Genomic DNA, 16,237 nt, shown 5'->3' on the forward strand with positions numbered 1-16,237 from the left:
TAACCAAAGATGTCCACTTTTACCCTAGAAATGCCTGCCTCATAGAGGCTCAAACTGCTGCTCTTAATTGGAGGTGGGGTGTTTTTTTTGCCTCCCAGGGGATATGTGGCAATGTCTGATTGTCATTGGAGTAGGGGCTACTGGCCTATAATAGAGGCCAGAGATGCTGCACCATCATCTAGCACACAGGACAACTCCACAGCAAAGGATTATTCAACCCAAAATGTCAGTAGTTTCCTGGTTGAGAAATCCTGGCCTAGGGTAAATCCCACCACCTTGAAAAGAGGGTTCCCTCAGGACTCCTCCAGCTACTAAAGAAAGAAGCAGCCTGGAGCCTCAGAAGGGAAGCCCTTCTCAGGCCCCAACTAAGAATGGGGAGGTACAGCAGACCCCTTCCTCCTCCTGCTTTGCCTCCAGAACACAAAAGCCTGGCATCTGAAAAGATTAAATAAAATCCATGATTCCCAGCTCCTCGGGCTACATAACCCTGCCCCCTCATATCCTATTTCCCTCCCGCACCCCTCACTCTTGGAGCACAGTTGGAAATTCAAATTGGAATCTTTACTGTCCAGCCCTCAAAGGCTTGGCCTAGCTTGCTTCCTCTCCCAGGGACAAAGTCTTCTGGCCTTCCTGCCTCCCTTTGAGATGAACCCCCAACCCTGCTTCTTGCACCAACTGTAAGTTTTTCTTCCCCCATTTCCCTCTACCCTCTTTCTCTTTCTAATTAAGCCACTTCCCTGGTGTTGGGGGTGGGGGAGGGTTCTGAAGGCTTCTGTGCTGCAGGTTCGAGGGGCCTACAGCCTCATGTTTTTTTGTGAGGTGCCAACCATGCTGTGATCATTAAACCCCACAATGGCGGTGGTGGGGTGGCTTTTCTGATTGCTGTTAACCTGGGAGCCTGCTACATCTTGTTTATCAGACTTGTTTTAATTCAGCTTGGTCAGGTTCCAAGTGTTGAGGTGGAGATTAAAGGCAACTGAAGAATCCAATTAGCTGCCCAGTCTTCTTTAAGCCAAAAACTCAGGTCACAAACTAGATCAAAGTGAAATTATTTCTCGACAGCTCTGTTCATTAAGGGGAGGGTGGGAGCTCACACTGCTAAGCTGGGCTCATTACTGGGACTGGCATTTTAAATACAGTATCTCCCCCAAATTACATGTTTCAGAGGTCAGAGGGAGAAACTCAGATTATCTTACATGAAGTCCCTGGCTAATAGAAAACAGAAAGCCAAAGAATGAGCATATAGCTTCTAGGAAAAGATTTAAACAAGGATCCAATTTTCTTGGGCAGGAAAATCAAATCTGGAAATGAATTGGCAACAAGCACTTCCAACCAAGGAATCCCTCCTCCAGGGACCTAGAAAACTGAGAAATGTAGGTCTTCCAGGTGGCCCTATTCACCCATTTCCCAGAGTCCTTCAAAAGTCGTTCCACCTCTTTCCCTAGTTGGTTACAATTGCAAGAGAGATCCCCTTGCTGCTCAGACAACCCAGCCAAACCTCTTCCCAGCCTCAGGACATAAGCAGCCTTTGGAGGGAAACTACTCACCGTTTTTTGGATTCTGGGTCTCATGCAGAGTCATTTCCAACAGCAAGAGACTCCTCTGGGTTTTTCTGTGTCTCTTTGGGCTCTTTTGAGGCAGCTGAAGAACAGAGGAGGAGGACAGCAAGGAAGAACCTGATCTGGTTCTCTTCCCATAGAGAGGATCAAATATTGTATTGCTGGGAGGGTATGTAGAAACTCAGAATTCTACATGAGAGAAAGAGGGAGAAAGAGGCCAAAAAATTTACATCAGGACAGCAGTCACAGGACACAGGTCCTCCCTCCTTCCACTATGAACGCAGATTTTGATCCGGAGTCAGGAAATGTACAGAAACAATGGCTTTTCTCCCTTTGTCTCCTTCTGCTTGGGAAAATCTCCTCAGCCTCTGAGGCAACCAGGCACCCTTGGGTTAGAAGATGGCATGTTTGGGACCTTCAGGCCACATGCTTGTGGGACAATGAATGTGGTTAAATTTTAATTTTTCAGCCTTTAGAACATAGCCACCTCTAAGGTCTCTGAAATAAATGAGACCACCAGTGAGATCTTTCCTCAACCTTCTTTTTACCCAGATAGGACCTGGGAGCAAAGCCGGTGCACTTACAGGTCTGACTTCCTTGGGTGGAAGAAAGGTGGGAGACAGTAGAGAATATAGGGAGTAAGAAAGAACAAGAAGAGAGCCTGAAAGCTTTAGTCCACACCTCCTGCCAAGGTCTTGCTGTCCCTAAATATCTAGCTGATGCATAATTAACTTGCCCTTTGAGGTCTGAGGAAGCCTTGGAAAGCTCATTCTGCAGAGTCACTCAAAGCATAGGGTGGTTCTCTTTGCGGATGCAGCCACCCAGGACCCCCACTAGCTTTTCCCATCTGTGGCTAGAGCCTGTACCCTCAAGAGAGAGATTGGTGGTCTTGGCGTCCTCCTCCCACCATTGGTGAATCTTAGGGCCCCAGATCCCAAGCACCAGTAACTGTAGAGGAGAGGGATTCTCTTTGGATGGTGTATTTGGAGCAGGAACAAATCACGTCTGCTAGATTTTGTTTTTCTTCTCTGTGTGAGCGTTTCCCTCCCTGGGATTTCGTCGTCCTCCCAGATCCATCCACGCCCGCCTATTCTCCATGCCCTGGGGCGGCAACAGCGCTGCCAGGCCTCAGAAAATGCGCCCTGGATCCCAAACAGATTTTCTTACATGGCCCACGACACAAATCGAGCTTCCAATGGTTTTGTTTTGTTTTGTTTTATTTAAAATCAGCGACCTAAAACGAGTTTCAAAATCCGAATTTTTTTTTCTAAGGACTTAGGCTCAAAGGCGGGTTAAAGGGAGCCGGGACCCAATGGCTCCCGACGTTATCTCTGCCCGCCTCCAGCAAAGAAGCCCTTAGGCGGGCATCGGCGGCAGCCACTTCGCTGGGGCAGAACTTGTGCCTTGCGGCTCGCCAAACCAGAGGCTCGCCGGCCTGGCACCTGGACTAAGGGAGGCCCCAGCAGGACACCGCGGCCCTATTTGTTTTTGTCCTAAAAATCAAAATGGAAATTTGGGACGGGGAGTGGGGTGGGGGAGATAGTATTGGCTTGCAAATGCACACCTTTGTTGCTCAGGGGCTGGGCTATCCGCAAGGCCTGCTGTTCCTGCAGTAGTCACTTTCACTAGGCGGGCGGGGCCGCAGTTTGCACCCGGGGACCCAGTGTATGTCACAGGGTGGGGAAAGGTGCCAGTACAATACCTTACAAGGTTTCCGGAGAGCCCAGGCTCACGTCTTGGCCACTGGGAGGGTGGGGAATTGACTAGTCCAGAGGACGTGCAGGCCCGGGATGGAGGCGGGGGTTCCTCATCCCAGCTGTTCTCCTGGCCCCGCGGGACCTGGGACCCGAAATAGCAAGTTCAGCCAGGGTCAGCCTTGTCAGGGCTGACCCGGCACCTCACCCCAGCAAAACTAAGTCCGCGTCTTTGAGAACTGCTCCCGGTCCGGGACCTTGGCCTAGCGGTCTTATTTCAATCCCAAGCAGCCTCGGAAACCGATTCGGAGAGGGCGATCAAGGGAAGGTGCGGAAGAGCCCAGAACAACCCTGTGCAGCTGGAGTATCTGCCCCTGCCCAAGGTGGGCCAGCTGCAGTGCCAACCGCCAATCAAAGCCTGGCCCGGGCGTAGGCACTAAGGACCCGCATGGGCCGCTCCTCTGCTGGACTCGCTCGTTCTCTCTCTCCTCACGCCTCCTTCCTCCCTCCCTCCCTCCCTCCCTTACTCAGAGCCCTTGAACCTGGAAAAGAGGACGCCTGATAGACCCTTCGAACAATCCGGGATGGGGCGGGTTGGGGGGGGGGGAGAGAAGAAAAAGAAGAACCCAGTTGGCCGCATAAACGCTGCTACTCATTCTCAAAGTTTTCCTGGCTTCTCGTAAAGGTGGCCGGGGCCATTTACAGTAAGAGCAGAATAATGTTTGCGACTGTACGACATAATTATCTCCAGACCTGCCTCTCGCCCGCCCCCAGCTAGGGTTTTCACCAGCGAAAGCGGCTAATGCATTTGCACACATTAAACATCTTGAACGCATAATTACAGGCTGCAGACAGGCTGGACAATAAAATATCTCGGCTAGATATTTTTGGAAGCCTTTTGTGACTGTGCCTGGAATAAATAACAACTGCTTTCTATATCCTCAGCCATCTAACTGCAGTCACCATTATTTCAGTACACCCCCACCCCACTTCACTAGTGCTTTTGAGAAACTTGGGGTAGGTGGCAGGAATCAGTGGGAGAGGTCTGCCTGGCCTCAGGCTATGCAGTGGGATGGTATGAGCAGAGATGACTAGAATACAAAGAAGAAAATGTGTTTTGAGTCCTGGGGATCTACTTCCTCATTCCAGTCCCACAAGTGGGGCCCACTAGGCCTCATAGCCTCTGAACACCAAGCCCTCTCCACCATCTCCCTATAGGCAAAGACTAAAGCATTTGAAGGAGGAGATTGTCATGTTCCTGACTCACAACCTTACTTCAAAACGCACCTCTAGGGGCTGGGGTTGTGGCTTAGGGGTAGAGCGCTTGCCTTGCATGTGTGAGGCACTGAGTTCCACCCTCAGCACCACGTAAAAATAAACAAAACAAAGGTATTATGTCCATCTACAACTAAAACAAAAAATTTTTTAAATGCACCTCTAGACTGAATTGACTTCAGCCACCTGAGAAATCTGCTAAAAAAAGAAAGAGCTGGCTACTGAAGCAAGACTGAGAGGAAGAAGCTCAGGTAGTTGTTTTCATCCATGCGGTCTGGGACTCTAGCTTCCCCATGAGTCTTAGCTGACTGGTCTGTAAAATGGAGATGATTATAATATCCTTGGGACCTACTTCACAGGTCGTTATGACAAAGCACTTAAAAAAATTTTTATTGCCATATAACTTACATATAGCTAAGCATACAAATCTTAAGCACCCAGCTCACTGAATTTTTATATATGTATACACTTGTGAAACTACCACAAAGATCAAGATATAGGGTATTTCCAGCCCCCAGGAGGCTCCATGAAGTTTTAAAACTAACTTTAACCAGTGATAATATCGTCTCTAACTAGAGAGGTCAGCTTCCTAGTCTAGTATATGAAGCTTCTTGACACTTGGGGGTGAAAATTGATAAACCATGGGCTGGAGATGTAGCTCAGTGTTTAATCTCCATCACCACCACAACCACCACCACCACAGCAACTACAAAAATCAATAAACCAAATATACACTATTCTCCCATAGTTAGGAGCTGTGGAAATCTCAAGTCTGGAGGAGCATGCAGGGGTCTTATCTACAGAGCCTCAGGCACTAGGGGTTTGGGGAAAATTGAAGATGATTCATTTTTTAAAATATTTATTTTTTAGTTTTAGGTGGGTTGTAGAATCTATAACCTGGGTTCTAGATAGTTACTTAAGACAGAATAGTTAAAATTTTTATTTTACATTTATGTGATGCTGAGGATCAAACCCAGTGCCTTGTGCATGCTAGGCGTGTATTCGACCACTGAGCCACAATCCCAGCCCCAAAGATGATTCATTTTTGAGTCAATGAACTTCTGTTGCTGTGCCTAGCTGGGGCTTTAAGTCTTTGGCAGGCATCTTCATCTCCAGGCTAGGGGGTGAGCCCCAAAGGAATCTAAGAACCTCTCCCAGGAGAAAGGAGTCTATGTTGATGCCCATAAAACTGAGGTCCAAGCCTTGGGATACCTCCTTTCAGCATTCTCCCCTGAATTCAAATCTGGTTTGATGTATGTATGGAGAAAATTTCCCCCAGAGGGACACTTGACCATGTGTGTTTGAGAGAAGAGGACTTTCTGAGAGTGTAGCTAACACCTAAAACTGGTTCACTTCACAAATAATACCCCCAAAAAATACATTTTAAAAGAACAGTGGGGGCTGGGGTTGTGGCTTAGTGTAGCGCACTCGCCTAGCACATGTAAGGCCTTGGGTTTGATCCTCAGCACCACATAAAAATAAATAAAATAAAGTTATTGTGTCCAACTACAACTAACACACACACACACACACACACACACAGTGAGAGGCTTCAAATACGTGCTGTCCTGACCTTGGGTGTTTTCCTAAATATTGCCTAAGACAATTCTCCATGACAGGTGTACTGGCTCAAAAAAGTTATGTTCAGACCCAGTGACTCAGAGAGTGAAACTGAAGCTAACCTTGTGTGGCCCAACACACAGGAAGGGCTGCTACAACCTGGGTTCTAGATAGTAACTTAATGCTAATGAACTTGGCAACCTTCAAAACAATTGGCTATGTTGGCTTCTCCATGAATACTAGATCCCCCTCCTTTCCTGGGTGATGAGCCAAGCTGGGAGACAATGAATCAATCAAAGCACTAACCATGACTTTGGAACTTCAACCATTCTCTTGGATTCTGAGGAAATTGGAAGTGCCTCTTGGAATTTTTAACTATTCTGTCTTAATAGCTATAAAAACTGTTCTCTGGTCGTTGGTCCACCCTGTGTTTCCATCCCCAATCCCATTTTTCAGTCCACTTTGGAGTTCAGTGGGGTGACCAAGGCTTTGATTCCCCACCCAGGCCTAGGCAGAGGCAGGGGGGCATGGTAGGGACCCAGCACTGTGCCCTGAGACCTTGGACCCCACAGTGTCTGCCAGGAGACATCGGAGGAAATGCGTTTACCACCTGGGCGACCTTGACTGCAACCGATTAAAGTTTAATCCGAGGTGTGTGTTCAGCCTTGCCATGTTATTTAAACACATCAAAGGTCATAAAAAGATTCCAATGGCATGAGCCGGTCGGACAAGGGCCCGCAGGGAGCCAACATTTGATTCTGGTTGATTTCCAGAGCCAGGATGTGGAGCACGGGACGAGGAGGGGGTCATTAGAAATAAAGGGAAAGTTTTGCTTTCTCAACGAAACGCCAGACTTCCAAAAGAGGCCGGGGAAACCGAGTCTCAGACATTGGGACAGAAACAGCACCCTGCAATTCCGATTAACTGGGAAGACATCTAGTGGGAAGAGATCGCAACTGCAGCGGCGTTCAGCGATCATCCCCAGCTTCTGCCCACCGCGACCTCCATCTGGGCTGACTGGGCGCGGGTGGGACGGTGCAAAGAGAAGCCCCTCTCTTCCTAGTCGCCCCTTAGACAGTCGAGTGCTTGTTCGGCTATCTTAAAGATCCCCAGGTCCCAGACCGCGCTTCAACTCAGGGGAGAGGCGCCATTTCCACCTTTAAAGGAAAGATCCGACTTTTGTCACTTTCCTCTTCTCCATGTTGGGGTCCTGGTAGCCAAATGACATCACGAAAGGTTCCTGAACCCGGAGCGGGCAGAGCTCTGGAGCGCGCATATGTGGGTTCTCTTGGAGCATCCTGAGTGGCTCTGGGAATCAACAGATTTCCCCAGAAGCCAGGTGAGTTTCTGCCAACTGCGGATTCCTCTAAGCACGTTAGCAGAGTGCAGGAGCTCCGCTTTCCAAGATGCGCAGGCAGTATTTTCGCCTCCATCTCTTTCGTAGAGTGTCAAATCTTATACCGGCTGGCACCTCCCAGTCAGTGTAATTTCTGTAGAAGACTGGGCTGTCCGGTTGCTCCTGCAAAAATAAGCCTCACATATAGAGTGCTGTCTCGTCTTTGTTCTCACAGCTCTAGCAGCTGTTACAAACCTTAAGGCTGAAACAGCACTCTGTACAGTCATCCCTACGTGCCACAGAGATAGAGATGCCAATTGCAGTTTCACCTGCTTTGAGTGGGGGTCCCCTTTCTAGGAGGCCTCCTGGCTGACTCCTTTGGCTGGGTCTGAGTTTCCCCTTCTTACTCCACTTATTGTAACATCATATCATCCTAGAATTGTCAGGAAGAAAAAATATCACCATGATGGCCCTTTTTTGGATAATACAGAAGGCCCAGACACACTGCTTCACATTTCAATATATGAATCTCAGGACATTTTGTAGCCACAACTGGGCCTTGAAGCAGGGGGTCTGCATCTCTGCTCATAGACTTTTCAGGTCCTCTGGATGGGACTACAGGGGACAGTAACTGCTATAGGGAGTTGCCCTCTATAGGGTTCCTACACCCTTTAGTGCTAGAGACCATGGCTAGCCAGGACTGTAACCTCCTCTTCATTTTGCCCATCAAGTATTGTTCACCACTCCTACCCATATGCCTCCCCAGGGTTTAGACTCTTCTTGTTTCTCAAAGGAGGGCTCAAGTAACCCTGTTCTCTGTTTTGTGCTATCCCACCTTCCCAAATGAAAGTAATTGAAAATGGTGGGGAGTCCATTCTCAGCAAAATGCCTTGGAGTCTTTTATAGATATTACCAACTGTCTTCACACACAGAAGTGCATTCCCCAAAAGTCTGTGCTCCTTTTGTCCCCCCACTTCCAACCCCCATCACTTATTGGTGGGATAAAATTTAGCCATTCAGATAGGGAGACTCCCTTAGATTTTACTGAATCAGCTACAGACTGTTGAAGCAGGATTCGCGGATGGGATGGGAGGAAGGTGTGCAGTTGGATTAACCAGATTTAACTTCAGGGAATGAAAAATATGATGTGTGGATTGCAAATGGGGCCTGCAGTGTCCAGCCCAGGCTGAGCTCAGATGAACTGATGTCTGAGCTTGGAGCCTAGCTGATCCCCTCTTCCCTTCCAACCTGACACAGGACCTAGAAAACCCCCTTCTAGCCCACCTGGCTAGGCTGGCACTGAACTCCTAGCTACATCCAGCAACCTCCACCCCCATTCCCAGCCAACCCCACTCTGCCCCATTCCCAGTACAGGCTGTGGGGACATCTATTCTTCAGGGTGACAAACGAGTCTGCTTGCTCTCAGTGACATCAAATTACTTTGCACCAGCCCAGGGTCCCGTGACCCGACATAACCTCACATTAGATCCTAAAAATGTAAAGAAATATGGCCTTTTTAAAAGTGGCTGAGAGCACATAATTGCTAGCAGGCTTGAAGGTTGTCCCCAACTCAGCTTCTGACCTATGCTTCCAAAGCCTATACCAGCTGGAATTCACATGCTCTGACTCTCTATAGACAGAAGTTCAATTGCATTTAACTCTGTACCCTAATCACGTTCTCAAAGTCCAGATTATTTTCATGTAGTTACAGAAATCACAGAAGGCTTGCAGCCTAAGCTGTAAGTAGGACTCAGCAGTCAGGGGTGGTGGGGTAGGGGGCAAGGCAACCAGACTTCAGCATAAAAATAAGTTTCCACACAATGTGGGCTTCTTCTGAGCTTCAAAAACACAAGCCTTCCTTGAGCTACCATGGCTTAAATTTTTGTTGAGAATTATGGTTTCATTATTTTTTATTCTTCTCCCCCCTACCTCCATTCCTCGTACTCTCCCAGCTTGTCTCTAATTCGTCCTTTTCCTTCTCTCGCTTCCTCTGAATATTCTCACTTGTGCAGTTTCCACCCTGACCCTGACCTAAGCTGTCACCCCCATGAAAACTCCATACTAGGACCAGGGGACCATGGATGCCCCTCCCCCAAGACACTGATCCTTAAGCCTGGGAAGAGATCAATCTTCCTAGTGCCCCACAGGCTGCAGTCAGGGGACACATGGGTAGTATTTCCAAGGCTTTCTGCTGCATACAATTGAAATTGTTAGATTGATAGAATATACATAAATATCTCCTTTTGTTTAATTTACACATCCCTTATGAGTTTGGTCAACTAGCTCTTATGCTATAAAGCAGTTACATATGCTTAGTATAAAATCATCCCAGATATTTAACAACTCAAAGGAAAAAGGGGGAGAGGGGTAATTAAGAAACCATAAACAACCCAACACTTTGCTATAGAAAAAGGACTTGAGGTTAGAACTTATTAAGTAGCTGACTGGTACAGGACTTGTCAAATTCAATAATTTGCAATTTTTTGGTTTTGCCTTTTTGGTTTCTAAAATTGCTAAAGCTTTTAGTTAAATTACCTTTAGCATTCTCTGGAGAAGATCATGCTCCTAGTCAATTAGACCACTGAATTAAAGGAAACCTCAATGTCTTTATTAATCCTTTTTAAAAATCTCTTTATCTCAGAGGGATATTTTAAAAAAATATATAGAATTACATTTCTTCTTGAAAACTATGCCCCCTGTGACACAGTTTTACCAATGTCAGTCCAATAAAAATTTTCTCTTCCTAGTTTAATTATGAGAAATCTCTCTAGAATTTCTACAAGGGAAGGACATGTGTTGAAATGAGAAATAGTCATTTGCCTACTAATAAGTGAATATATATCAAATTTAGGACATGGAAAGAACCAAGGCAGAGTTTTTCATCTCCCCACAAAAATCTGGATGCAGCCATAGAATCTTCAACTAAAGGACAATTATGTAGATAAAAAGGGTGATATAAATTTCCCTCGTGCATATACATTTTTATAAAGATGAGGCATACAAAATTTTAGGCAAGGTATGATCACCACCCAAACTTTTTCATCAAAAATTTTCCTGGGTGGAACCTCAAGTTCATTTTAGATTGTGATCAGAACAACTCAAGTTCATGTCTTTTTCTCAATCCTGAAATATACCTTCAAAATCTTATGTTGAGAGTGCAATGATTTCATGTCTGGAATTTAATTTTAAATATGAAAAAGGAATGGAGCTGGATGATGAAACATGTAAGACAAGATGATAATAGGTGTTGAACTAGAATTTGGGCATATAGGGGTTCAGAACAATTTTTATGTATTCAGGAATTTTCATAACAAAAAGTTTTCTTTTTAAACTGTGTTAAACAAAGGTGGAGAATTATCCCTGCAAAAGGGTCTAAAAAAATAGTGATCTATTGAATATCATCTGGTGTTGCCTATTTAATCTTTAGTTTCCAGGACCAGAAAATGACCTTGTTGGTTTTTTCATTTCTCCGGAATCAGCCGACCATCCCCAATGGTTTCTTTCCGGCAAGCTCCCTTTCCCAACCCATAAACTCAGTATCCAAACCCAAGGTTGAGGGCTGATTAATGGAGCTTCCGTACTGGGCTCCCCTCACCAGAGTGTAAAGACCCATAAAAACTAATATCAAAAGTTTTTATTGAGTTGCTTCGTTTCTCCTAGCATTGGGCCAAGCCGGGCTCCAGCTCCGGGGACAAAGGGACGGCGGCTGCTTCATGAGCAGCACCAGACACTGCAGACCAGCTCAGTGAGGGTCCCCAGAGCCAGCCAGAGGTTCTGAGAAGGATATTCGAACCAGGTAAATGCCAGTGGGGACCTGTTCTTTCACTGAGAACAGGTGTATTTACAAAACCACGGGAGAGGGAATGAAGAGTAGTTGGAAAAATCAGAATGGGTAAAGGGGATGCACCAGCCACCTCAAAGTATTTCATCAGGCTGGTCTGACAAGGTGAAAGTTTTTTCTTAGGGGTTGGTATGATGCCTGTATTCCACCCACACGACATTGGATGTGCACAGTCACTGCTTGTGCATATTCGTTGGATGTGTGAATCTGTGCGTGCTTACCAAGGCGCACACATCATGATTACAATGTATCATGTGCCCGTAAAAGTCTGATTACAACTCAGTGTGCATTGGAAAGAGTCCTGAATTCCCCTTCCTCCTGGCTGTACTGGTGAATTTTCTTCCTTCGGTCGCTTTGTGCTTTAAGAATTCACAGCCTATGTCTGGGGCATGGGAGCCCTTAGGGAGGGATGGACTCCCGCGGGCCCAGGCTGCCTGGCTGCCTGCACTGGTTTCTCGGGGAGAAAGACGCAGCCTGATGGGGCCAGACTTACGTACAAACCCTCTACTTCCTTCAAACGCTGAAATGTCTTCAGTGTATTTGTTGACATAAAGTATCCACAGCCCAGCGCTGGTTTCCTGTTTTGTTGCGGGTGTGAGCATCAAGCTTGGGTGGGGGTGGGGGCCGGCGGTAGGATTCCTTTCGTTCAGTGGAGGGATTGACTACGTCGTCATTGTCGTCGGGTGCAGAGACTCCTCGTCCTTCTCATGTCAGAGTCGCAAGGGGATTCTCGGGGCCATTCCGCTTTTTCCCAGCTCTGACCCAATAAATGGCGATTTCACTCCCTGGGTGGATTGGGTCCCAGCAGGCTGGTGCCCTCACCCGCTGGCCAGCCAGGCACTTTGGGAAGGCGGGTCCTCCTCCTGGAGGTTCTATTAATACCCGGGGAGTTCAGTTCCCTGTATGAACGCACCTTCAGGTCTTTAGGCGGAGGCTGTTTCCAAGTTCAACGAGGAGCATGATAATGTAGGGGGCAAGGAGCCCTCCCTCCACCACCACCTGAACCGCCGGCTTCGGAATCACCCAGAGCCAGATCTCAGGGACCCGAGCACTCTCCCCTCACTCCAAATTTGTCAAGTTTGCGCCAACCCTGAGGAGTCCGGGTGCTGCTGGCTGCTACTATGCAGTGGCAACTATGCACTGGGAGTCTGGGACTCAGGGCTGTTTGTTTTAAGTGAAGAGGTGCTGCCTGTCTCCTTTCTCAAAGGCTCCCTGGACAGGACAGGGCAGTGCTGAAAGTGGTGTCCTTCCTGAAGTGGTCTTTCCTAGTGGCTTTGTGGTCCTGGATGAAACCTCCCATGCACAGGAGAACTGCTCCTTCAAAAACTTGCTTTCCTCAAAATCCACCCTACAAGGGGATCTTAAAGGCAAGGTGGGGTCAGTGTGGGTCTTCCTCAACCACACATTTCCATTTTCAAATGTTAGCATTTGGTCACCAGGATGGAAAATGACTTCCCATAGTCCAAACCTAGCCCCACAGCCTTGAAATTTCAGGGCCTTATTATTGCTTCAAATGCTCAAAAATCTAGAACAAAGGCTTGAATGACTCACAATGCACCATTTCCCTACCCAATGGCCAGCTTTAGCCCAGGTTTCAGAACCTATATGCCCCTTCCCTTTAAGAAAAGAGGGTACAGCTTCCACCCCAGCGGAGATAGGGCTGAGGATACTCAAAAAGCCAGCATGAACACAGCGGTCCTCTACTTGCTCGCTTCCCAAATGGTGTGCTCTAGCGAGGATTCAGAGGTGCTACCCTGTTTGAGAATTTTCCCCTTCTCAGTCCTTCCTGGCGAGCCTCAGTCCCTCAGTCATTTTTTTCTTTCCTTCTGGATCTTTTTTTCTTCCTTTGCCATTATCTCTGCTCTCCCAGTCCCCCTGGGGTGGAAGGGAGAGGGTTAAGATATTCTGCAAAGGCAGCTCGTAAAGCTGCTTGGATACATTAGAAACACATGAATATCCTGAAATACAAAGTGTCTTTAAAACCAACCAAGGAATGTTTATCCTAATGCTGGATAGATGCAAAGAAGTAGTGCCAGGAAGCAGTGCTGACAGCGTCCTCCAAGTTAAAGTGAGAGCAGGTAAATTTCATTTGCAAATGAAAATCAAATTCAATTAAACCTTGGTTACCCTTTGTCCTTTTTTTCTTCCAACCCTGGGAGAAGAGGGTACCTTGTCCCAGGCTGTCATGGAATCCCCCACCCAGAAAAACCCAGCCAAGTCTTTGTCTTCAGGGGGAGGCTCCAGGGAAGCCAAGGCCCGACAGGATGCCCTGGCCGGACCCGGGAGGTAAGAAGCCAAGGCATTTTGGAGCAGGAGAAAGGCTGTGGAAATGCCTTGAACAAAGGTTTTGCTGCAGCTGCACCCTCAGGTTCTGCCAGCATTGCCCTTTCAGGGCTCTTCCAGAGAAATCTGGGCACATCAGGCAGAGGTTGGAAAATGACCCTAGTCTCTCCAGCCTCCACTCCTGCAGTCCTCTGCTTGACTCTGTTGCTCAACTGGCCACTGCTGCCTGAAAAATCCCAGTGGGTGCCTTGGCTTCCACAGCCTAACCCATGGGGTGTCTGAGGATTAAATTGTTAAATTGATGGTACTTCTCTGCAATCTTATAGGAATTCCTGAGCCTGGGGAACCAAAAAAAAAAAAAAAAAAAAAAGGAGGAGTGTGGCTCAGAAAGGTCAGACCCCACTAGCTGGGCAGACAACCAAATTTTCACCTTACTTTTGAGAAAAGACAAAGAATGCTGAGAAGGTCCACAATCCCTTCCCAAAACATAGTCTGGTCTTCATTGTCCTCTGACCTTTCTTTTTCCACAGCAAGCCATTTTTGTGGCTGCCTGGTGGATTAAGAAACCATATTGAGAACCATTAATGAATCTCATATTCTTCAGTGAAAGATGGAAGAACAGTGATTATTCTTACTTCAAAGTGTGTAGAAATTCTAGAAACTCAGATCCAAAATTATCCACAGAGCTCATTCAAGTTCTATAAACCATTCCTGCAGATTGATGGCTATAACTCAATATCTAGAAGGACATACAGACATTTAAAAATAGTGAAGGCATGCCAAGACGCCTGGTAGAAAAATGACATCATATATATCGAGATCCAAGACAAGAAGGGACAAGCAGGCTGCCTCCCTCTAAGTAACCATATCTGGAGAATTTTTTTAAAAAAATTGATAGGGAGACATAAATCTCAATAATTCTAGCCCCAGGCCCTTGCTTGGAGGGGGTGCCACATGTGGAAAGCAAAGCAGAATGAATTTGAGAAGCGACCCAAAGCCTTCCTCCCTGCCCCACCAGGCGCTATCGCTCCCAGACAAACCTGCTTGTGGCTCCTCAGAGGACAAGATGAAATCTTGTCTCACCATTTTTGGTGTGGAGGGACCCAGTCGACTTTGGCAGTCTGGAGCTGAGGCCCTTCCTCTGTTCGCTGGTCTCCCGGCTCCGGTGAAGTGGGCGGGGGAGGGAAGAATGTAGAGCTGGCCTTGGCCGACGCGTGCACCAGCAACCGCGCCACCGCCAGAGGTGAGCTGGCACAGGCGCCGACTGAGGGGGGCTTCCCAAGCTGTGTTTTCGTTTTTTCTGGGTCTGGCTGGAAAACAGAATAGACTACGAAACCCCAGCCAAGAGCAGGGCGGAGGCAGAGAAGAAGAGTCCGTAAACACCGCCCCAAAAACTCTACGAAGGCAGGAAAAAAAATGCTGGGTAGCCAAACAGAGCCAAAAACTAGAATTCCGGAGTAAAAGGGAATTAAGAATGAGGGGAGATGAGCGGTGAGCCTTTTGCAGCCGCCTTAGTCTCCAAGTTTGCGAGGCAGTTTTCTCACGCTGACTAGACTGCAACTTTCAACTTGACCTTGGCCTCCAGCCGTGTCTGACCCGTATGTAAAACCGCCCTCAAGTCCCTAGGAACTGGGGCCTCGAACCTTACTCTTTTTCTTTGTCACCGTGAGTTTTACAATGCCACTTGGAGAGAGGAAGGGGGTGGGGGATGAGGAAAGGGCCGGAAAGTAACACAAAAATCAAATCTTTACAGAGTCTGGTTCCTTAGTTTGCAAATGACCAGTCAGGGAGAAGGTAAACTGGGGGCAAATCAATATTTACCCAGAACTGCTAAAAAGTCAAGAGGGAAAGGAAGCACTGGGTGGGGGGGAGGGGAGGGCTGGGGGGTGTAAGAGAAGGTTTTATTGGGCGACACTTACATTGGTCAGGGCAAGCTTGGAATCTGGGCAGATAAAATCCTAAACCAGCTTCATCAGTCTCGGCCATGCAGGAAGCCCAGGGTGCTTGAAGAGCAAAGCAGTGGGGTGGTACATGCAGTGCCCTGAGTTTAGGGATGAGTCTGCAAGCTGGGACCAAAGAGCAGGTCCAAGCCTGGCTGCTCACCAGTAGCCTGAGAAGTAAGGGAGTCCAGTACTCTCCACAGCTTGCATGGTCCCGAATGTGCCCACTTTCATTTTGAATGCCTGTTCCCTTTATGGACAACTGACCAGCTCACAGTCACAAAATCAGAAGTGGAAGTATTTGGCCCCAAAGTGGCAGGATCTTCAAAATCCCTCACTAAAACATGATGACTCCAAGAGGGGTAGTTGCTTTGCTCTGCCAATACCAACATCCACCATGCTCCCAGGAAAGGGTTGCATTTCCTAGGCACAAAGGAAAGACTTCTAGGTTAGTTCTTGGGCACTGGGCACCCTCTGCAGGTTGGAGCACCAACTTGGTGGGGAAGGCATTGAAGCAACCCCTTTCTCTTCCCAAACAGAATGAAATTGTGGGATCCCAGATGCCAAAAGTCAGGTCCACCCCAGGCTCTATGCAGCAGATTGCTGAGGCCCCAGATCTGAGGCTGGAGTTCCAGTCAACAGCCCAGCTGGAGCCTGTTCCTCCAAAGCCCCTTCCAGGAGAAGCCAGCAGAACTGGTGGGACAGGAGCACGGTGAATGGTGCTCTTTCCATCTCTGTCTCTGAAGAAG

At 47.6% G+C, this 16,237-nt stretch overlaps 1 long non-coding RNA gene across 1 annotated transcript; it reads right to left on the reverse strand.

The window, feature by feature from the left end:
- Positions 1-13,473: 13,473 nt before the first annotated feature.
- Positions 13,474-15,904, reverse strand: LOC308645206. Its single transcript, XR_014021168.1, has 5 exons — positions 15,468-15,904; positions 14,632-14,858; positions 14,184-14,287; positions 13,984-14,098; positions 13,474-13,886 (listed from the first exon to the last, which is right to left on the reverse strand). It is a non-coding gene; the product is annotated as an uncharacterized lncRNA (long non-coding RNA).
- Positions 15,905-16,237: the final 333 nt, after the last annotated feature.

The sequence above is a fragment of the Spermophilus citellus genome (genome assembly GCF_964194105.1).
Source record: "Spermophilus citellus genome assembly, chromosome: 3".
Classification (NCBI taxonomy): Eukaryota; Metazoa; Chordata; class Mammalia; order Rodentia; family Sciuridae; genus Spermophilus; species Spermophilus citellus.